This window comes from Hordeum vulgare, chromosome 1H, assembly GCF_904849725.1.
Source record: "Hordeum vulgare subsp. vulgare chromosome 1H, MorexV3_pseudomolecules_assembly, whole genome shotgun sequence".
NCBI classification, from domain to species: domain Eukaryota; kingdom Viridiplantae; phylum Streptophyta; class Magnoliopsida; order Poales; family Poaceae; genus Hordeum; species Hordeum vulgare.
In genome coordinates this window covers 409,653,296-409,678,496 of record NC_058518.1, presented here as the reverse complement: position 1 = coordinate 409,678,496, position 25,201 = coordinate 409,653,296, and positions in this window count along the sequence as shown.

Genomic DNA, 25,201 nt, shown 5'->3' with positions numbered 1-25,201 from the left:
GCTTGAACAGGCTGGTTATTCGGTGCCTTCTCCTGAACGTGTCATCATCTCGGCGCCACCGCCGGCAGAACTCCGGTGGACGACAGCCACGCCGCATATTACGTTTGGCACCGTTTCTCGCCAAGATTCATCCCCCGGATCTCCCGGCGGTGATTTTCAAATTGCCAAATAAAACGGAACTTCTCCCGTGCAACAAGGTGCTGCAGCTGATCCCGCCGAGATTCATGGTATTTTGAATTATAAGAATCACCTTTCGGTGGCAAGTTTGGATTCTGGGCCTATTTCCACACTCATTAATGAGCCTGCTGATGTTACCTCCTTCTCTCGGCCCAACCCTAATCCTAGGATGGATATTCCCTCCTCGTAGGAAGCCCATCTGGCCTTTGATGAACTTATTAATGGCATGGTCGAGGATAACTTTTCTTGCTCAATTTGCAACGCTCGGGGCCATCTAGCTGCCAACTGCACGGCTTCGCCTGGATTCGCTGACAGCACTGTGGGCCACGCAAGATCTAGAGGAGCCTCTTTTATGCGTAATAATTGTCTTACTTGGAACTGTAAGAGACCCACCACCTCCCCTGTCGCTGATATCTCGGGAACTGCTGATACTCTTGGTGAAACCGCAACGCCTGCAGCACGGTTCCGTCCTGTCTCATCACCGTCGCTTCCTCGAACTCCCTCCGAGACGCTGCCTGCCACTCCGCCACCGCCTCCCGCAATGGCGAACTTCGAGCTTGATCCTGAGTTCTTCCTCCCGACTGTCCATAACATCATCGACGGAGGTCCGGACCGACTGCCTCAGACCTACACCACGCCTGCGGTCCCCATCACCAGACGTCATGAGCGTTTCATCATCGCTAACGTCCACCCAGCACCTCCGGCTGACAACGTGGTCCAGGTACGGCAAGAAGTTGCTGCTCTTCTTCTTCACCGAGGGTTACATGTTTGGTCTGCCCAGCCATGGATTGAGGGCGTTGGATTGTTTGAACTCCGAGATGCGGCGGAAAGCTATGCTGCGGTCCTCATGGTTCCGCAGGAAGTTGCTCATAACTCTGTTGTGCGCTTCCTGCATCATGATCAGGGTGTTGGTTTCCGTGGACAAGAGGGTTTCCGTCATGGCTGCCTCATGATTCTGGGGGTCCCCCTAGACTTCCGCAACACTGAAGATCACCGGGCTGCTGTCGACACCTTCGGAGAGTTCCACCATTGGGTCAGTGATGATCCTTATTTGGTTCGCTCCATCGTGTTTGCTTCGTTCCCAGATGACCGACTGGTCCCTCGCAGTATCAACTTTTCTGAATATGCTGCTTGGGGGGTGCCAAGGTCTCCTTGTCTGTGCCGGTTTACATCCTGGGAGCGGCGACTGCCGAGATTCTGCCCAATGATGAGGATCCCATGCCCCTCAATGGCAACCCCCACCCGCTCCCTGGACACCTCGTCCATGACAATCTGCAATTTGCTCTGCCCCTATATCCTGCGTCGGGTTGGAATGCGGTGTCGCTGGCGCCTGAAGATCCAGTGGTTCCTGCTGCTGATGCCAGAGGATGGGGACAGCCGCCTGCTGCCGCTGATGGAGGAGGATGGGAACCTGAAGCGGCCCCGGAAGCACCTGTTGCCGATCCTGTTCAGGATCAAGAGTCTATGGTGATTGATCAACCGAGTCCTTCTTCTTCGGACTCGGTTCATGAACTTGTGGACCTCGACCCTCAGCCGCAGGGTGACATGGAGGCGGAACCTGCTGATCAAGAACCCCCGGCCCCTCACCTGGAGGGGATAGTGGCTAACCCTGTTGCCCCTGATGCTGACATGCCACCGGCTGCCCAGGGCCACGATGCTGAGCCGTAGGAAGATGTGCCTATGTTGGAGGAGGCGCATGATGACAATCCTCTGGCAATTGTCCTCTACAAACCCCCTCACATCCAGACTGACAACATCTTTGTTGGGGCTGCAAGGGTTGTATACGGGCCTCCTCTGCCGCGAGTTATTTCCTGGGCTCGCACCTTCAATGCTCTCATGGGGGCTGCTACTGCTATGCACGTGCCTCGCCAACTGCAGATGCCAATTCTGGAGTCCATTATGATCCCCAAGCGATCCTGGGCGGCGGCTTTCGACCCTGATGCTCCAGACCCACCACCATCAGAGCCTGCTAGTAGCTCTCTCTCAATGCAGGAGGTAATCCCTCTCAGTCCTTCTTCATCTCCAGAGGACTTATCTTTTCATTCTCCTGCTCCATCGAAGAAGGGGACCCGCAAGAAGGCCACTCCTGTCGTTGACTCCTCTGTCCGTCTTTGTACTCGCGGCTCCATCAAGCGTGATGGCTTCAAACCAATCCTGCAGGAGCTGCCTGCGCACGTCCCCAAGAAGAGGAAGCCCAAGGCCAAGCCAATGCCCTCTACATCGCACAAGACTGAGGATGTGCAAGTACCTCCTGCCACTCCTATCCTAGTGATTCAGGAGGTTGGGCAGTCATTAGGCATTGCCCCTGAGAAGCTAACGGTGGATCGACTTATGGAAGATCATGCTGATTCCGCGCCATCGTCTGCTGATGTTTAATCCACCTATGTTAAGTTGTTACGATACTAGCTCCATGTACTGTGAAACTTCTGCTTGCTCTGTCTTTTGGTTTTCTGAACCTTGGTCGCACTGGCTATTACATAGCCCTGCTTTTGCTATATATATTGTGCAATGGATAGTCGTTCTACGAGAAGTTGGCGTGTGCTGTGTTGGAATGTGCGTGGCCTAAATTCGGACCATAGGCAACGTGCAGTCCGTAACAAGATTGATGAGAGCCTAGCTGCTGTGGTGTGCTTGCAGGAAACCAAAATGCATTCAATCGAGTTTTGTACAGTCAAATGTTTCTGTCCCAAACGTTTTGACCAGTTTGCCTACTCTCCTTCCAGGGGTGCATCAGGGGGGCTTATCACCCTTTGGAACTCTTCCATTCTTATTGGTCAATTAGTGGAATGCACACCATATGGTTTGATCGTCTCTTTTACCTCAAATCACATTGGTGAATCATGGACTTTAGTGAATGTCTATGGTCCTTGTCAAGGTGAAGCCAGAGATCTTTTTGTTAGCTGGCTCTATAATCTTAATATTCCCACTGGGGCTAATTGGTTGCTTCTTGGAGATTTTAATTTCATTAGATCCCCTGACAACAGAAACCATCCTGGGGCTGATGTAAATGACATGTTCATCTTCAATGAAATTATTGGGCATCTTGGATTGCTGGAACTACCCATTAAAGGCAGATCTTTCACTTGGTCCAATATGCAAGATTCCCCTCTTCTGGAGCAGCTTGACTGGTTTTTCACATCAGCCAACTGGATCTCCTCATATCCTCTTACACAAGTGCTACCCCTTGCAAAGACTGCTTCTGATCATGTTCCTTGTGTGGTCACTGTCAACACTTCCATCCCTAAATGCAACCTATTTCGCTTCGAAAACAACTGGGTTAAAATGGAGGGCTTCATGGAATGTGTTCAGCAATCCTGGCTCATTCCTTCAAGGAAAACCGACATTACTGCTGTCATTATGGATAAGATGAAGCATCTTAGGCAGGCTTTGAAAAAATGGCAGACAAATCTATCACAGTTAAAAACTTTTATTTCCAGATGTAACCAAGTTGTGTTGTGTTTGGATGAGCTTGAGGAGTTGAGGTCACTTTTCAGACCAGAAGCTAATTTCAGGAAAATTGTCAAATTACATTTGGAGCATCTTCTGCATCTTCAGTGCTTATACTGGAAAAAGAGAGCCACTATCAGATTTGTTAAGGTTGGTGAGGAAAACACTAAATTCTTCCATGCTATGGCTACTGAGGGATATAGGAGGAATTCCATTGCATCTCTCAAGTTAAATGATGGTTCTATCATATCTGATCATGATCAAATTACTGCATGCTTTTGGGCATCTTTTAAGGATAGAATGGGAACTTCTCTTGGCATTAACATGGCATTTGATTTACAATCCATGCTACATGAGGTGGAGGGTCTAGATATTCTCACAGAACCCTTTTCTAAGTCTGAAATGCACAAGATTGTTCAGGATATGCCCATTGACAAAGCTCCGGGTCCTGATGGGTTCAATGGTCTTTTCTTCAAGAAATGCTGGCCCATTATCTCCCCTGAGTTTTATCAACTTGTTGCTGCTTTCCATGCTGGTCAGGCTCATCTTGAGAACATGAACTCATCTTATATTACTCTGATTCCAAAGAAGAGATCACCTGAACATGTGGGAGATTACAGACCAATATCACTTACTGGGATGGGTCTCAAATTTCTGTCCAAAATGATTGCTAACAGGCTGCAGTTGCAGATTGTGAAGTGTCTTCACAAGAATCAGTATGGTTTTATCAAGTCTAGGACCATTCAAGATTGTGTTGGATGGACCCTGGAGTACCTGCACCAATGCCATCAATCCAAAAAACCTATAGTCATTCTCAAGCTGGATTTTGAAAAGGCATTTGATTCTGTGGAACATGACTTCATTTTCCAGATCCTCAAGCACAAAGGCTTCAATGATAGATGGATACTTTGGGTCAAGCAGCTCCTAACTTCTGGCTCATCTTCAGTTCTGATCAATGGTGTGCCTGGAAAGAAGTTTATGTGCAAGAAAGGTGTCAGGCAGGGAGATCCCATGTCTCCACTGCTTTTTGTTATTGCTGCTGACTTTTTACAAACTCTGGTTAATCAACTGCTGGTGGAGGGGCTGATTCAGCTGCCCATACCTTGTCATGATAAGGATTTCCCCATAGTGCAATATGCTGATGATACCCTTATCATCCTACCTGCTGACAAACCTCAGTTGTTGCAGTTCAAGAAAATGCTCTTACTTTTCTCCCGGTCCAGTGGATTACAGGTGAACTATCACAAATCTGCCCTTCTACCTGTTAACACTTCTCCTCAGCATCTACAGGATCTGGCAGACTCCATTGGTTGCAAAGTGGGATCTTTGCTCTTCACATACCTTGGCCTTCCTGTTGGGACAACTAAACCAAGAATCATTGATCTCATGCCACTGGTTGATAACATGGAAAGAAGACTCAGTGCTAGTTCATCCTTTCTTGCTCAGGGGGGAAGACTACAGTATTTAAACTCAGCACTGTCTTTTGTGCCTATCTTCTTTCTATGCAGTCTGGATATCCCACCAGGCATACTGAAGCAGCTGGAGAGAATTCAAAGGCAATGTCTATGGAGAAGAAATGGGAATGATCATGCACCCTCTCTTGCTGCCTGTCCTCTGGTGTGCAGGCCTAAAAATAAAGGGGGGCTAGGAATTATGAACCTAGCAGTCCAGAATGAAGCACTCCTGCTCAAGCATGTTCATAAATTCCTCAATCATGCTGATATCCCTTGGGTTCACTTGATTTGGAACACTTACTATCATGACACAGTACCTTAGGGAACTGCCCTTTGTGGTTCTTTTTTGTGGAAGGATATATGTAAACGGCTTGACAAATTCAGATCAGTTACATATGTTCTGCCGAACAAGGGTGACTCCTTCCTCTTTTGGTCTGACTCCTGGTTGATCGGAAACTCCATTATGCCATTGGCTGCCAGATTCCAAAGACTGTTTTCTTTTGTTACTGATCCTTTCTGCACAGCTCAAGAGGTCTTTAGAGCCTTTTATGATGACAGCATGCTCATCATGCTCCACTTACCACTGTTTGCTCAAGCTTACCAGGAGCTGCTTTCGGTCCAATCTTTGCTTCAAGACCTGGATCTTGATCATCAGGCCTCTGATAGATGGGTATGGCGAAAGGATGCTAAGGCCTACACAGCCAAGAGTTACTATGCTCACATTCACAGCAGTATTACACCAAACCCTTTACTCAACTGGATCTGGAGAAGCTGTTGTACCATGAAGATTAAGATGTTTGCATGGATGCTCATCATGGACAGGCTTAATACTCAAGACAATGTTGAACGGCGTCACTGGAATGTTTCCGACTCCAATCTTTGTGTTCTATGTCACGCTCGAGTCAAGGAAGACAGGGATCACCTATTCTTCAACTGTCTGTTCAGTACCAGGGTTTGGAATTACCTGCAAATCACATGGCACGGTCCATCCATGTGGAGTGTTACTGTTGCTGCTAAAAGGGACTTCCATAACCCCTTCTTTGCTGAGGTGGTCTTCACTGCATGTTGGAACATCTGGACTATCAGAAATGCAAAGGTCTTCAACCAAGAGCAGCCAAAGTTTAGAAAATGGAGATCTGGATTCATTCATGACATTTCCCTGTTAGCTCATAGAATTAAGGCTAGTTTCAGGGATGATCTCCTTAAATGGGTTTCCTTTTTGCCTCCTTGAGGTTTGTAGTCTTTGCTCCTCTTCCCCTTTGTACATTCTAATTTCCTCTTGTACATAATGATCTCATATATGGGAATAAAAGAAAAAAGGCTGTGGGGGGTTTTCCCTACAGTAGCCAGTCAAAAAAGAAATGACATAATTAGCTTAGTTAGCTCCAAAATGACCTATTTAATAAAAAATGACCTACGGTTAGCTAAGTTCTCTCCTAAATGACATAATAAGGCTTACGTAGCTGCAAGATGACCTATTCCCCCTAACTTAGGTATTAAATGGCCTACAATTAGCCTAGCTAGAGCCAAAATGGCTTAATAAGCATAGTTTGCTCCGGAATGACCTATTTTACCCAAGTTAGCTCCGAAACGACCTATAGTTAGCTAGGGTTCCACCTAAATGACATAATTAGCTTAGTTAGCTCCTAAATGGTCTATACTTAGCTAATTTCTCTCCGAATTAACCTATATATATACTTCTTAATCTAGTATTATTCTTCTAACTTTCTTATTTGTCGTTTTGCAGATTACCTTCACTTCACGGGAAGCTTGGATTATATTGATGGAATGCTTGAAGATGATTTCTTGTACCATGGCTTGTATTGAAACTATTGTAGTATATGGATATATATGAAACTTTGTATGCATGTGGATGAAACTGGTGTAATATATGGTTTGGTACGAATGCAACTTGCATAATATGTACTCCCTCCGTCCCAAAATAAGTGTCTCAAACTTAGTTCAACTTTGTACTAGAACTAGTGCAAAGTTGAGACACTTATTTTAGGACGGAGGGAGTATGCACTATGGATGAGAGTTATTTTAATATGGTTATGAGTACAGAAAGAAATTTATTTATGTCAAATATATATATATATATATATCCTGATTATTGTTAAAAATGCTGGATATAATAAAAAATAAATTAAAATGGGGCAGGTTCCCCTCTTTGCCGTCTGCCCCCACATGGCAAAGGGGGGTGGGCAAACGGAAAAGGGGGGAATCTACCCCCTCTATTTCCCCTCTTTGCCGTCTGCCCCCACATGGCAAAGGGTGGTGGGCACACGGAAAAGGGGTGAATCAGCCCCCCCTCTCTCCCCTCTTTGCCGTCTGCCCCCACATGGCAAAGGGGGGACGGCAGACGGCAAAGAGAAGACGATTGCCGTTAACACTTAACGGGGCCGTTGCAGTATATGTCGTCCTAGTTAATTTGCCGTCTGCCCCCTCATGGCAAAGATTCTTTGCCGTCCGCTTTACAAAAGCAGATGGTAAAGAAACTCTTCACCGGATTTTTTTTTACCGTCTAGTTTGTCGTCTGCTGACCGACGGCAAAGCCTTTGCCGTCCGTGGTTCCCCCCTTTGCCGTCAGCCATGGCAGACGGCAAATTTCTAAATTTCAATAGTGGAAGGTAGTCGTGACAAGAGGATGAAATGTCTACGATGTGATCGTAGAGATGAATATCTGAGTTGCGAGTTTGGTATACATTTAAGACAATGTGGAAATCGTTTCATAACTCATGCCACGTGGAACACCATAGTGTGATGTTTTGTCCATACGTCGTAGTCATACCCTTTTAGATGTGGTGCGTGCAATGATGTCTCTTATCGATTTGCCACTATCGTTTTGGGGTTGTGCATTAGATACAACCACATTCACTTTAAATAGGGCACCATTTAATTCCGTTGAGATGACACCCTATTAACTATGGTTTGGAGAAACCTAAGCTGTCATTTCTTAATGTTTGGGGCTATGATGCTTATGTCAGAGGGCTTCAACCTGATAGGCTCGAACCCAAAGCAGGTTAATGCATCTTCATAGGATACCCATAATAGTTGGATATACCTCCTATCTTAGATCCGAAAGCAAAGTGTTTGTTGCATAAACCGGGTCCTTTCTCGACTAAGAGTTTCTTTTGAAAGAATTGAGTGGGAGGATGGTGGAACTTGATGAGGTTTTTGAACCGCCACTTCAAAAAGTGAGTAGAAGGGCGCAGGAAGTTGTTCCTCTGGCGCCTACATCAGTTGAAGTGGAAGCTGATGATGGTGATCATGAAGCTTTAGATCAAGTTACTACCAAACCTCATAGGTCAACATGGATATGTACTACTCCAGAGTGGTATGCTAATCCTGTATTGGAGGTCATGTTGTTGGACAATAATGAACGTACGAGCTATGGAAAAGTGATGGTGGGCCTGGATTCCGACGAATGGCTAGAGGCCATGAAATACGAGATAGGATCCATGTATGAAAACAAAGTGCAGATTTTGGAATAACTACTTGATGGTCGTAAGGCTGTTAAGTACAAATGGGTCTTTAAAAGGAAGACAAACAATGATGGTAAATGTCACCATTTGGAAAGCTCGACTTGTCGCAAAGAGGTTTCCGACAAGTTCAAGGAGTTGACTACAATGAGACTTTCTCACTCGTAGCGATGCTAAAGTCTGTTGGAGTTGTGTTAGGAGTTGTTGCATCTTTCGATTATGAAATCTTGCAGATGGATGTCAAAACATTGTTTCCTCGACGGTTTCCTTGAGGAAAGTTTGTATGTGACACAACTAGAAAGCTTTGTTGATCCTAAGGATGCTAACAATTATGCAAGCTCCAGTGATCGTTCTATGGACTAGAGCAAGCATCTCGGAGTTGGAATATATGCTTTGATGAGATGATCAAAGCTTTTTGGTTTATACAAAGTTTATGAGAAACTTGTATTTCCAAGAAAGTGAGTGGGAGCACTATAGAATTTCTAATGAGTATATGTGGTTGACATATTGTTGATCAGAAATAATGTAGGATTTCTGAAAAGCAAATAGGGTTGTTTAAAAGGAGTTTTTCAAAGGAAAACCTGGATTGAGCTACTTGAACATTGGGCATCAAGACCTACAGAGATAGATGAGATGCTTGATAAAACTTTCAATGAATACATACCTTGACAAGATTTTGAAGGGGGTCAAAATATATCGGTCAAAAAAGGAGTTCTTGGCTGTGTTGTAAGGTGCGAATTTGAGTAAGACTCAAAGATCGACCACGGCAGAAGAAAGAGAAAGGACGAAGGTCGTCTCCCATGCTTTAGTCATAGGCTCTATAGTATGCCATGTTCCGTACTGCACCAATGGTTGTCACATCACAACAGTCCACCTTTGCACCAACCCGCCTAGAGAAATCTAAAAAATGGCTACTCACCTTGATCAATTTAAAATTTGATGGTTCCGCGGGTAATTTCTTTAAATTGCGCTCATGTATTATGTTTGGGCCGTGTGCGATGTTTGTTCCTCCGGCGCCACTTCAAACCCTTCATATAAATTTCAGTTGTCCCGGTTTTTCACTCCCTCCAAGTAAAATTTGCAGTAGCCGCGACATTTCCTCAAACACCACCTAGGCCCCTCCTACCCCACACCCCCACACTACTCCTCCCTCGCTCGAACCCTAGCTAGCTCACCGCCGCCACCCCCACCCCGCTTCCACAGTCAACCTATCATGCTCTCCTCGTGTAGGTTACTAACCCATATTCGTACCCTTGCTACCCTGAATTCCTTAGATGGCGCATATGAAACACCCCCTTCCTCATAGATCACCATGCCCCATCGCAGACGGTCGCACCCTAATCCCAGTTATTCTTCTCGAGGAGCTCAAGGAGTGAATGGCCAAAAGGAGGTATATCGCGGCTTGGCCGTTGGACGATGGCGATGGGGCTGTCGAGACCGTCGGGGAAGCTGACTACGATGATGAGGTGGTCATCGAGGCCGCTAGGGTAGCTGACTACAATGATGTGGTGGCCCCCGAGGCCATCAGGGAGTCTGATGATGTTGAGGCTGCAAGACAGCGAGCTCCTATATGGATGTATATCAATGCAGACAGCTACGATGTCGAGCTTGTCGGTAGTGATGGCTTGGCGCTGGCTATGTCATAGGTTAAGTGGCCCACCCCCAACACCTCGAATTCAACCCCCGTCGACCTCATGCAAGGCCCGGCCGCTGATCTCCTCTGCTTTGTTGTCAAGAATTTGCCTTCCTTCATCTCATTGAGGCCCTTTTGTCATTTCTAATGGACACATTCTATGGCAGTGGCTGATGTCTACTACACAACTTTATTCCGGTAGACGTTGTTGGGCCTCCAAGTGCAGAGTTTTGTAGGATAGCACCAAATTTCCCCCAAGTGGATGACCTAATCTTTATCAATCCGTGGGAGGTGTAGGATGAAGATGGTCTCTCTGAAACAACCTTGATAAAATACAAGAAATCTCTTGTGTCCCCGACACACCCAATACAATGGTGAACTATATAGGTGCACTAGTTCGGCAAAGAGATAGTGATACAAGTGTAGTATGGATAGTATAAATAGATTTTTATAATCTGAATAAAAAATAGCGAGGTAGCAAGTGGAAAACAGCGAGCAAAATGTTGTATAAATGCTAGGAAATAAGGCTTAGGGTTCATACTTTCACTACTGCAATCTCTAAAAAAATGCTTACATAATGAATCATATTATCATCCCTCAACCTGTAACAAAGGATAAATCCAAAGTTCATAAGTACTAGATAACATAAGGTGAAATTTTTGTATGCAGCAAAGCACTTCAAAGTTATCCTTTCTCATTAATCTATTGAGCTATTCCTATAGGTGTCACAAACAGCCCTAGATTTCATACTAAAATAACACCTATGATACATATCAATCAACCCTAATGTCACCTAGGTACTCCAATGTCACCTCAAGTATTCGTGGTTAAATTATTTGACATGTATCAAACAGTTTATGATTCATCATATTCAATCCAACACAAAGAACTTCAAAGAGTACCCCCAAGATTTCTATCGAAGAAAGTGGGACAAGAACGTGTATCAACCCCTATGCATAGATTACCCCAATGTCACCTCAGGAATCCGTGAGTTGAGTACCAACACATATATCAAGTGAATCAATAGAACACCCCATTGTCACTACGGGTATCCACATGCAATACATACATCAAGTAATCTCAAATCCAATATTCAATCCGGCATAACAAAATCTCAAAGGGAAAGATCCAATTAATCACATCAAGATAGCAAAGGACAAACACCATATGATCCAACTACATTAACAAAGCTCATGATGCATCAAGATCGGGACATCTCAAGAATATGAGAGAGAGAGAGAGAGATCAAACACATAGCTACTCGTACATACCCGCAGCCCTCAGGATAAACTACTCCCTCCTTGTCATGGACACAACAGGGATGATGAAGATGGCCTTCGGTGATGATTGCCCCTGTCGGCAGGGTGCCAGAAAGGGCTCCGTATGAGATTTGTTCTACCTAGAGAGTTACAACAACGAAGCAAAAGTTCAGCATTTGAATCACGTCATCCGGAGCCATGTGGGCCTCACAAGCTAACATGGCACACTCAGGGGGGCGCACCTTGTTGGCTTGTGGCCCACAGGTGGCCCCCCTCTAGTGGTTCTTCACCTCGGTATTTCTTATTTTCTCCAGAAAAAATCATAAAAAAGTTTTGAGTTGTTCCAAGAACTTCTATTTTCTGCACAAAAACAACACATGGTAATTCTGTTGAAGACATCGTCGGTCCAGGTTAGTTATAAATAAATCATATAAAGTGCATCAAAACCATATAAAAATATTATGAACATAGGAAAACATGGCATGCATACTTCATAAATTATCGATACATCGGAGACGTAGCACTGGCTCGTCGTCGTCAGCTGCCAAGTGAGACCTCATTGACGACTCTGACGCCAACAATGTTACAGCATATTTGTCCATATGTGGTTTTGGTAATTGATGACAATCCCTATGGACTAGTGGTTGCCTTAAGTTATATTCGAAGGGTTTGTCCATAGACACTTCTTGAAGTCCATCTGTTGGTTTCAAGGAGTTTATATGATGACTAAGGTGGTATTCAAAGTATTATCCCAAGATTGGTCATAAAGACACAAGGTTGATCAAGACTAAGCAGAGAGTAAATCAAGATGATCAACACACAAAGCGTACAAGATGTACCAAGAAGGATCAAGTGATCCCATGGTATGGTAAGCACTGTCCATAACTCTTTTGTGTACTAACCCATGGTCCTTGTTAGAGTTCTATGTGGGGTTAGGTGTGTCTCCATGGGTTTGCATCAAGAGGCAGATCTCATTTAACCTATGAAGGATGACATCAAGTGGGGATCGTCATCAAGATTGCGGTGTGCAAGTTCAAGTGAAGCATCACGAAGATATCATGCTTGAAGCTTGCCATCCATTGTGGTGGCAATCGACTTGTGAAGATGTGCTGAAGAGTGGATCACCCATAGTGAGTATGGGGAGCAATCAACTAGTCTTCGTCAAACCAAGGCAATCAAGAAAGGTGGTTCATCTTGAGGAAGCCAAGATCAGCATCATCTAGCTCAAGAGTACTAGGTGCAAGGTATAGGTTTGCCCTTGATAGGTTTTCTATTTTAGGATAGATTGGCGTAATGTCAAGGGGGGCTCTCAAGTGAGTAGCTTGATCGTATCGTTCGTTGAAAGCTCAAACCATTTGCATCCTTGCATCATATTTCTTGGTTCTTGTTTGGTGTTTCTCTTTGTGAGTTTTAGTGCTTATGGTCATCTTCATGACAAGCTCGAGTTCATAAAAAATGGAGTCCGTATGCATCTTCTATGATGTTTTCAATGTTGGAAGTTTTTGCCAGTTCTTCATTCATAGAGGTCGCTGTTGGATAGCTCTTGTCGTCTGAATTCAACAAGATTGAGTTTGCTCGATTCAGAGTTCGTATGCGAAAGTTATAGTAGTTTCAGTATCCAGCGGTAGTACCGCTCTCGGTGCCAACCGTAGTACCGCTCCTGGAGCGGTAGTAGTTTTTACTACCGCTCCCTTGGACGTTCTCGCAACGGTAGTACCACTCCAAGCAGCGGTAGTACCGCTCCGGTCGGGCTGTGAGTGGGGGTAACGGTTGGATTGTTCCCCCACTATATAAAGGAGGTCTTCTTCCCCATTGGACCTTATCTATCCATTGAGCTTGTGTTCTTCCCCCATTGTTGACCTTCTTAGAGCTTGCTAACTCTCAATCCCTCCAATGATTCTTGCTAGTTCTTGAGGGAAAAGAGAGAGGAGATCTACATCCACATCTCCACCAATCACTTTCTCCTCTATGTGACGGTAACCCCTTGGATCTTGATCTTGGAGTTCTTTGTGAGCTCCTTGTTCTTCCTCTCATATTTCTCCATAGCTTTTGTTGTTGTGGAGGGTTTTGAGAGTGAGGGACTTGACCACTTCATGTGTTCTTGCCATTGCATTAGTTCCATCGGTTTGAGTTCTCCACGGTGATACATGGAAGTGACAAGTTGAGAAGCTTATTACCCTTGGGTAATTGGTACCCCTAGAAGCTTGGTGGTGCCTTAGAGCTCAATCATTGTGGTGTAAAGCTCTGGGCAAGCGTCAGGGTCTCCAAGCTTTGTGTGGATATTGCCCCGGGCATTTCTGGTCACCTCGAATCCATATGACATTGTGGTGAAGCTTCATGGTGTTGTTGGGAGCCTCCAACTAAGTTGTGGAGATTGCCCCAACCTTGTTTGTACGGGTTCGGTGACCGCCCTCAAGGGTCCCTTAGTGGAATCACGGCATCTTGCATTGTGCAAGGGCGTGAGGAGATTACGGTGGTCTTAGTTGCATCTTGGGGAGCATTGTGCCTCCACACCACTCCAAACGGAGATTAGCATCCGCAAGGGTGTGAACTTCGGGATACATCGTCGTCTCCGCGTGCCTCGGTTATCTCTTACCCGAACCCTTTACTTATGCACTTTACTTTGTGATAGCCATATTGTTTCTTGTCATATATCTTGCTATCACTTAGTTGTTTATCTTGCTTAGCATAAGTTGATGGTGTACACAGGTGAGCCTAGTTGTTTTAGGTTTTGTGCTTCACAAATTAAACGTTAGTTTTATTCCGCATTTGTTCCAGCCTAAACCATAATTATTTTAAAGCGCATATTCACCCCCCCCCCCTCTAGGCGACATCCATGTCCTTTCACATGAGGGAGGGCACCCTGCAGTCGTACTCTTCCAAGAGGAAGGATCCCATCCACGACATCAGGAGGGCACCCTACATTCATGCTCTTCCAAGGGGAAGGAGCCCATCTACGACAATAGGGAGCACACCTAGAATCCATGGTATTTAATGGGAAGGAGTCCATGTGTTACAGGTGTGGAAACCCATGTCATGTTTAATTATTTCACTCATGCTAAATGTATGGAGTGTGCAATTGAATTTCATCAATACCTGTTTCAACAGCGACATGTTGTTCCTGTTAAACCTGGTGTAGTTAACACGTCTACTGTTTATTTCACTTCTTTCACATGTGATTTTTAGTTATACAATTTGATATTTAATCACCAGCTATGTTTTATGTAATTTCAACAGTACACTATGAATGACTATTTTTGGTTGCTATTAAGCATGCTGTATTGAGCATATGCCTTGTTTAACTCGTTTTCCTTGCTTGCTCGTTGTAGTGGGCATATGTACAGATTCAATTCCTATATAGTATGCCTTGTTTATTTCAGTTATTCACATTGTGAAGTTCTATATGTGCAAGTATGTACTTTTCGGTTCAATTTCATCGTACCATTTTCAACGGCCATATGTGGTTCCTGTTAAGCCTGGTGTAGTTAGCACGCCCACTATTTATTTTAGTTTTTTCACAATGTGATGTTCAGTTATACAATTTGATGTTTAAGCACCAACTACGTTCTATGCAATTTCAATGGTACCACTATGAATGACTATATTTGGTTGTTGTTAAGCCTTTTGTAGTGAGCATATGCCATCCATTTTTATGTAATAATAACTAGTGTGCTTAAACTTGCAGAATACTAGTTTGAAAGACTATATTTTGTTGTTGTTAAATGTTAAGCCCATTTAATTTAACACACCTCTCCACTTTTTATTTGCTTAGCTAGCGTGCTTAAACCTGCAGACTCAAGCTATCATTTTGTGATTATGTTGTTTACCATGCATATATTCCGTTGATGTTCAGTCTGTCGTAGTTAACATGCCTTTCGATGTACTTACACAAGACAATATTGGGAATGGTTGTTGTTTTCCATCGAGGTTTGTTTCATCACATGGCTTATATATACTCCATCCACCCCATAGTATAAGATGTTAATACATCAAATATGTGAGTATTTTGGATGTAATAAGATCTTACATATTGGGACAGGGAATACTATACTACGTCATTGTGCAATTGTGGCTTACTTTCTAATAGTAACTTGTTGCTTGTAGGTACATATGTCATTCGTAAAGATCCGCGCATTGACCCTTTTTGCATATGGGGTAATGAGATATACATGAACCAGCATCAAGTGAGGAAACTAATAAATATTGTCAATAAAATGGGACAAAATATGGCAATTATACTATTTCTTCACACTTTATCCAAGACAACAGTGAACCGTAGGATGGTAACTAAGAACTTTGTACCCTTATTTTTACTGTCCATAATGAATTGTTAGCTTACAAATTTACAATGTCTGAATCTTGTTTGTTTGTAGTGGTTCCCAAAGCAGTTTACTCAAGATTAGCTCTCCTACTACACGATTAGTGGACATGCAAAGGTTAAAGTATATATACTAGGACATTATGACTTACTAGATGTCCTCATCAAGACACAGAAGGATGGGCGGTGTGCCATCACAACGGTCTGGCCTAGAGTCTCATATCTACTATGCAACTTTATTCTTGTAGACGTTGTTGGGCCTCCAACTGCTAGTTTTGTAGGACAACAGCAAATTTCACTCAAGTGGATGACCTAAGGTTTATCAATCTGTGGTAGGTGTAGGATTAAGATGGTCTCCCATAAGCAACCCCGCAATCAAATACAAGAAATCTCTTGTGTCACCAACACACCCAATACAGTGGAGAATTGTATAGCTGGACTAGTTCAACGAAGAGATTGTGATACAAGTGTAGTATGGATACTATAAATATATTTTTATAATCTGAATAAATAAAAGAGTGATGTAACAAGTAGTAAAAAGCGAGAAAAACATTGTATAAATGCTTGGAAATAAGGCCTAGGGTTCATACTTTCACTAGTGCAACCTCTCAACAATGCTAACATTGTAGAATCATATGGTCATCCCTCAACAAGGAACAAATAATCACTCCAAAGTTCCTATTAGCAGAGAACATAATAAGAAGTTGTTGTAGGCAGCGAATCACCTCAAAGTTATTCTTTTCGATCAATCATTTGGGCTATTCCTATAGGTGTCACAAATAGCCCTAGAGTCCGTACTAGAATAACACATATGATACATATCGATATGTTGGAAATATGCCCTAGAGGCAATTATAAATTAGTTATTATTATATTTCTTTGTTCATAATAATCGTTTATTATCGATGCTATAATTGTATTGATTGGAAACACAAATTCATGTGTGGATACATAGACAAAACACTGTCCCTAGTAAGCCTCTAGTTGACTAGCTTGTTGATCAAAGATGGTCAAGGTTTCCTGACCATAGACAAGTGTTGTCACTTGATAACGGGATCACATGATTGGGAGAATGATGTGATGGACAAGACCCAAACTATAAAGGTAGTATATGATCGTGTCAGTTTATTGCTAATGTTTCCTGCATGTCAATGTATTTGTTCCTATGACCATGAGATCATGCAACTCCCGGACACCGAAGGAATACCTTGTGTGTATCAAACATCGCAATGTAACCGGGTGACTATAAAGGTGCTCTACATGTATTTCCAAAGGTGTCGGTTGGGTGGCATGGATCAAGACTGGGATTTGTCACTCCGTGTGATGGAGAGGTATCTCGGGACCCACTCGGTAATACAACATCACAACAAGCCTTGCAAGCAATGTGACTAAGGAGTTAGTTATGGGATCTTGTATTACAGAACGTGTAAAGAACCTTGTCGCTAACGAGATTGAACTAGGTATGGTGATACCGACGATCGAATCTCGGGCAAGTAACATACCGAAGGACGAAGGGAATAGTAAATGGGATTATATGAATCCTTGACATAGAGGTTCAACCGATAGAGATCTTCGTAGAATATGTAGGAGCCAATATGGACATCCAGGTCCCGAAGTTGGTTATTGATCATGGAGTGTCTCCGGTCATGTCTGCATAGTTCTCGAACCCGCAGGGTCTGCACAGTTAAGGTTCGGTGACATTTCGGTATAGTTGAGTTATATGTGTTGGTGACCGAAGTTTTTTTCGGAGTCCCAGATGAGATCCCAGATGTCACCAGGGTTTCCGGAATGGTCTAGAAACGAAGATTGATATATAGGAAGTTGGTATTTGGATTCCGGAAGGTTTTCGGGCACTGCCGGCAGTGTACCAGGAGTGACGAATGGGTTCCGGGGGCCCACTGGGTGGGCCCACCACGCCCCAAGGGGTCCACGTGGGTCTATTGGACGAGCAATAAGGTATAATGGGCTGACAAAGTCATCCAAGGAAAGCCCATGAGGAAAAAGTGGAAAATCCAAAAGAGGTGGGAAAATAAGGAAGGAGTCCTAATCCAAGTGGGATTGGAGGAAAACCCCTCCCTTCCCCACTTCGGCCGACCCTAGGAGGCCTTCCTTTGCGCGCCAAGGCTGCCCCTCCCCTCCTCCTATAATTACTAGAGGTTTAGGGCTTTTGAGACACAACTTTGCCACATGCTGCCCTCTCCTCTAGATCGTAGTTCTTCCTCTAGATCGGTTTTTTGCGGAGCTCAGGCGGAGCCCTGCAGGAATAGATCATCACCATCACCGGCGCGCCGTCACACTGCCGGAGAACTCATCTACTTCCCCGCCCCTCTTGCTGGATCAAGAAGGCGGAGATCGTCATCGAGATGTACGTGTGTGGAACGCGGAGGTGTCGTCCGTTCGGCACTTCATCGGGACGGATCGTGGGACGGATCGCTGGACGGTTCATGGGGCGGGTCGTGGGATGGTTCGTGGGACGGATCGTGAAGACGTACAACTACATCAACCGCGTTTATTAATGCTTCCACTTAGCAATCTACAAGGGTATGTGGATCCAATCTCCCTCTCGTAGATGAACATCACCATGATAGGTCTTCATGTGCGTAGGAAAATTTTTGTTTCCCATGCAACGTTCCCCAACAATGGCATCATGAGCTAGGTTCATGCGTAGATATAATCTTGAGTAGAACAAAAAAGTTTTTGTGGGCGTTGATGTTCGATTTTCTGCCCTCCTTAGTATTTTCTCGATTTGGCGGTATTGTTGGATTGAAGCGGCCCGGACCAACACTACTCGTACGCTTACGAGAGACCGGTTTCATCGACTAACATGCAACTTGTTGCATAAAGATGACTGGCGGGTGTCTGTTTCTTTAACTTTAGTTGAATTGGATTTGACCGAGGCGGTCCTTGGAGGGAGGTTAAATAGCAATTTGCACATCTCCCTTGTGGTTTTGCGTAAGTAAGATGCGATCGTACTAGATACCCATAGCAGCCATGTAAAACATGCAACAACAAATTAGAGGACGTCTAACTTGTTTTTGCAGGGTATGCATGTGATGTGATATGGCTAAAGACATGATGTGATATATTGGATGTATGAGATTATCATGTTATAATAGTTAAATATCGACTAGCACGTCGATGCTACGGCAACCGGCAGGAGCCATAGGGTTGTCTTTAAACTAACGTTTGTGTTTGCAGATGTGTTTACTATATTGCTAGGTTGTAGCTTTAGTAGTAATAGCATAGATAGCACGACAACCTCGATGGTGGCACGATGATGGAGATCATGGTGTGGCGCCGGTGACAATGTAGATCATGACGGTGCTTTGGTGATGGAGATCAAGAAGCACAAGATCATGGCCATATCATGTCACTTATGAATTGCATGTGATGTTGATCCTTTCATGCACCTTATCTTGCTTAGAACGACGGTAGAATTATAAGGTGATCTCTCACTAAAATTTCAACATAAAATTGTGTTCTCCCCGACTGTGCACCATTGCGACAGTTCGTCGTTTTGAGACACCACGTGATTATCGGGTGTGATAGACTCAACGTTCACATACAACGGGTGCAAAACAGTTGCACACGCGGAACACTCGGGTTAAACTTGACGAGCCTAGCATGTACAGACATGGCCTCGGAACACAAGAGACCGAAAGGTCGAGCATGAATCATATAGTTGGATATGATCAACATGGAGATGTTCACCACTGAAACTATACTCAACTCACGTGATAATCGGAATTGAGTTAGTGGATTTGGATCATGCGCCACTCGAATGACTAGAGGGATGTCTATTTGAGTGGGAGTTCTTAAGTAATATGATTAATTGAACAAAATTTTAATGAACATAGTCAAAAGGTCCTTGCAAATTACGTTGTAGCTTGCGCTGTAGCTCTATTGTGTTTACATGTTCCTAGAGAAAATTTAGTTGAAAGATGATAGTAGCAATTTTGTGGACTGAGTCCGTGAACTGAGGATTGTCCTCATTGCTGCACAGAAGGCTTATGTCCTTAATGCACCGCTCGCTGTGCTGCACCTCGAGCGTCATCTGTAGATGTTGCGAACATCTAACATACACGTTTTTGATGACTACGTGATAGTTCAGTGCGTAATACTTAACGGCTTAGAAGTACGGCGCCGAAGACGTTTTTTAACGTCACGGAACATATGAGATGTTCTAAGAGATGAAATTTGGATTTCATGCTCGTGCCCTTGTTGAGAGGTATGAGACCTCCGACAAGATTCTTTGTCTACAAAGTAAAAGGAGAAAAGCTCAATCATTGAGCATGTGCTCAGATTGTCTGAGTGCAACAGTTGCTTGAATCAAGTGGGAGTTAATCTTCCAGATGAGATAGTGATGGTTCTCCAAAGTCATTGACACCAAGCTGCTAGAGCTTCGTGATGAACTATAACATATCAAGGATATATATGATCCTTGAGCGATTCGCAATGTTTGACACTGCGAAAGTAGAAATCAAGTAGGAGCATCAGTTGTTGATGGTTAATAAAACCACTAGTTTCAAGAAGGGCAAGGGATAGAAGAGATACTTCATGAAACGGCAAACCAGTTGCTGCTCTAATGAAGAAACCCAAGGTTGAACCCAAACCCGAGACTAAGTGCTTCTGTTATGAGGGGAACAGTCACTGAGGCAGAACTGCCCTAAATACTTGGTAGATGAGAAGGTTGGCAAAGTCGACTAAAGTATATTGGATATACCTGATATTGATGTGCACCTTACTAGTATTCCTAGTAGCACCAGGGTATTAGATACTGGTTCAGTTGCTAAGTGTTAGTAACTCGAAGTTATAGCTACGGATTAAAAGGATACTAGCAAGGGTGAGCTGACGATGTGTGTTGGAAGTAATTCTAATGTTGATGTGATCAAACATCGCACGCTCCCTCTACCATCGGGATTGGTGTTAAACCCAAATAATTGTTATTTGGTGTTTGCGTTGAGCATGAACATGATTGGATCGTGTTTATTGCAATATGATTATTCATTTAAAGAGAATATTGGTTATTCTATTTGCTTGAATAATTACCTTCAATGGTTTACTGAATCTCGATCGTAGTGATACACATGTTCATAATATTGATGCCAAAAGATACAAAGTGGTAATGATAGTACCACTTACTTGTGGCACTGCCGCTTGAGTCATGTCAGTATAAAATGCATGAAGAAGCTCCATAGTGATAGATCTTTGTACTCACTCATTTTTGAAACATTTTAAACATGCAAACCATACCTATTGGTATAAACGCATGAAGAAACTCCATGCAGATGGATCGTTTGGACTCACTTGATTTTGAATCACTTGAGACATGCAAATCATACCACATGGGCAAGATGACTAAAGGCCTCGTTTTCCAGTGAGATGGAACAAGAAAGTAACTTGTTGGAAGTAATACATTTTTTATGTGTGCAGTCCAATGAGTGCTGAGGCACGCAGTGGATATCGTTATGTTCTTACTTCACTGACGATTTGAGTAGATACAAGAGTATTTACTTGATGAATCACAAGTCTGAAATATTGAAAAGTTCAGAGCTATTTCAGAGTAAAGATCGTCGTGACAAGAGGATAAATTGTCTACAATATGATCATAGAGATGAATATTTGAGTTGCGAGTTTTGGTACACAGTTAAGACAATGTGGAAATTGCTTCGCAATTCATGCCACCTAGAACACCATAGTGTGATGGTGTGTCCGAATGTCATAGCCACGCCCTATTTGATATGGTGCATGCTATGATGTCTCTTATCGAATTACCACTATCGTTTATGGGTTATGCATTAGAGACAACCGCATTCACTTTAAATAGGGCACCGCATATTTCTGTTGAGATGGCAAAGTATGAACTATGGTTTGGAGAAACCTGAGCTGTCGTTTCTTGAAAGTTTGGGGCTACAACGCTTATGTGAAAAAGTTTCAGTCTGATAAGCTCGAACCCAAAGCGAATAAATGCATCTTCATAGGATATCCAAAACAGTTGGGTACATCTCCTATCTCAGATCCGGAAGCAAAGTGTTTGTTTCTAGAAACGGGTCCTTTCTCGAGGAAAGGTTTCTCTCAAAAGAATTGAGTGGGAGGGTGGTGGAACTTGATGAGGTTATTGAACTATCACTTCAACCAGTGTGTAACAGGGCGCATGAAGTTGTTCATGTGGCGCCTACACCAATTGAAGTGGAAACTGATGATGGTGATCATTAAGCTTCAGATCAAGTTACTATAAACCTCGTAGGTCGACAAGGTCGTGTACTACTATAGAGTGGTATAGTAACCCTGTCTTAGAGTTCATGTTAATGAACAACAATGAACCTAAGAACTATGGAGAAGCGATGGTGGGCCTGGATTCCGGCAAATGGGTGGAGGCCATGAAATCCGAGAGAGGATCCATGTATGAAAACAAAGTGTAGACTTTGGAAGAACTACTTGATGGTCGTAAGACTATATGGATCTTTTAAAGGAAGACATACGATGATGATGAAAGTCACCATTAAGAAAAGCTCGACTTGTCGCGAAGATGTTTTTCGACAAGTTCAAAGAGTTGACATTGATGAGATTTTCTCACTCGTAGCGATGCTAAAAGTCTGTTGGAATTATGTTAGCAGTTGCTGCATTATTTATGAAATATTGCATATAGGATGTCAAAACATTGTTTCATCGACGGTTTTCTTGAGGAAAGGTTGTATGTGATACAACCAGAAGGTTTTGTCGATCCTAAGGATGCTAACAAGTACGCAAGCTCCAGCGATCCTTCTATGGACTGGTGCAAGCATCTCGGAGTTGGAATATACGCTTTGATGAGATGATCAAAGCTTTTGGGTTTATACAAGGTTTATGAGAAACTTGTATTTCCAAAGAAGTGAGTGGGAGCACTATAGAATTTCTGATAAGTATATGTGGTTGACATATTGTTGATCGGAAATAATGTAGAATTTCTGGAAAGCGTAAAGGGTTGTTTTAAAGGTGTTTTTTCAAAGGAAAACCTGGATTAAGCTACTTGAACATTGTGTGTCAAGATCTATGGCGATAGATCAAGACGCTTATTAAAGACTTTCAACGAAATGCATGCCCTGACAAGTTTTTGAAGGAGTTCAAAATAGATCAGCAAAGAAGGAGTTATTAGTTCTGTTGTAAGGTGTGAAGTTGAGTAAGACTCAAAGCCCGACCATAGCAGAAGAAACAGAAAGGACGAAGGTCGTCCCCTATGCCTTAGCCGTAGGCTCTAAAGTATGCCAAGCTGTCTATCGCACCTGATGTGTGCCTTGCCATGAGTCTGTCAAGGGGTACAAAAGGAGATACAGGATTGAATCACTAAACAGCGGTCAAAGTTATCCTTAGTAACTAGTGGACTAAGGAATTTTCTCGATTATGGAGGTGATTAAAGAGTTTGTCATAGAGGGTTACGTCGATGCAAGCTTTGACACTAATCCGAATAACTATGAGTAGTAAACCGGGTTCGTATAGTGGAGCAGTCATTTGGAATAAGTTCCAAATGGTGTGTGGTAGCAGCATCTATAGGATAACATAGAGATTTGTAAAGCACACACAGATCTGAAAGATTCAGACTCGTTGACTAAAACCTCTCTCAGAAACAAGACGTGATCAAACCCCAGAACTGTATGGGTGTTGGATTCTTTAAAATCACATAGTGATGTGAACTAGATTATTGACTCTAGTGCAAGTGGGAGACTGTTGGAACTATGCCCTAGAGGCAATAATAAATTAGTTATTATTATATTTATTTGTTCATGATAATCGTTTATTATCCATGGTATAATTGTATTGCTTGGAAACACAAATACATGTGTGGATACATAGACAAAACATTGTCCTTAGTAAGCCTCTAGTTGACTAGCTTGTTGATCAAAGATAGTCAAGGTTTCCTTACCATAGACAAGTGTTGTCACTTGATAACGGGATCACATCATTCGGAGAATTATGTGATGGACAAGACTCAAACTTTAAACGTAGTATATGATCGTGTCAGTCTATTGCTACTGTTTTCTGCATGTCAATGTATCTGTTCCTATGACCATGAGATCATGCAACTCTCGGACACCGGAGGAATACCTTGTGTGTATCAAACGTCGCAACGTAACTAGGTGACTATAAAGGTGCTCTATATGTATTTCCAAAGGTGTCTCTTCGGTTGGCATGGATCAAGACTGGGATTTGTCACTCCGTGTGACGGAGAGGTATCTGGGGGCCCACTCGATAATACAACGTCACAACAAGCCTTGCAAGCAATGTGACTAAGGAGTTAGTTACGGGATCTTGTATTACGGAACGAGTAAAGAGACTTGCCAGTAACGAGATTGAACTAGGTATGGTGATACCAACGATCGAATCTCGGGCAAGTAACATACCGAAGGACGAAGGGAATAGTATACGGGATTATATGAATCCTTGACATGGAGGTTCAACCGATAGAGATCTTCGTAGAATATGTAGGAGCCAATATGGACATCCAGGTCCCGCTATTGGTTATTGACCGGGGAGTGCCTCGGGTCATATCTTCATAGTTCTTGAACTCGCAGGGTCTGCACACTTAAGGTTCAGTGACGTTTCGGCATAGTTGAGTTATATGTGTTGGTGACCAAAGTTTTTTTCGGAGTCTCGTATGAGATCCCGACGTCACGAGGGTTTCCGGAATGGTTCGGAAACAAAGATTGATATATAGGAAGTTGGTATTTGTATTCCGGAAGGTTTTCGGGCATTGCCGGCAGTGTACCGGGAGTGACGAATGAGTTCCGGGGGGCCACTGGGTGGGCCGACCACGCCCCAAGGGATCCACGTGGGTTTATTGGATGTGCAATAAGGTATAATGGGCTGACAAAGTCATTCGAGGGAAGCCTATGAGGAAAAAGTGGAAAATCCAAAAGAGGTGGGAAAATAAGGAAGGAGTCCTAATCCAAGTGGGATTCGAGGAGGACTCCTCCCTTCCCCACTTCGGCCGACCCAAGGAGGCCTTCCTTGGCGCACCAAGGCTGCCCCTCCCCTCCTCCTATATATACTAGAGGTTTAGGGCTTTTTAGACACAACTTTGCCACGTGTTGCCCTCTCCTCTAGATCGTAGTTCTTCCTCTAGATCGGTTTTCTGTGGAGCTCGGGCGGAGCCTTGCAGGAATAGATCATCACCATCACCGGCGCGCCGTCACGCTGCCGGAGAACACATCTACTTCCCCGCCCCTCTTGCTAGATCAAGAAGGCGGAGATCGTCATCGATCTGTACGTGTGTGGAACGCGGAGGTGCTCTCCGTTTGGCACTTGATCGGGGCAGATCGTGGGACGGATCGCGAGACGGTTCGTGGGACGGTTCGTGGGACGGATCGTGAAGATGTACCACTACATCAACCGCATTTATTAACGCTTCCGCTTAGCGATCTACAAACGTATGTGGATCCAATCTCCCTCTCGTA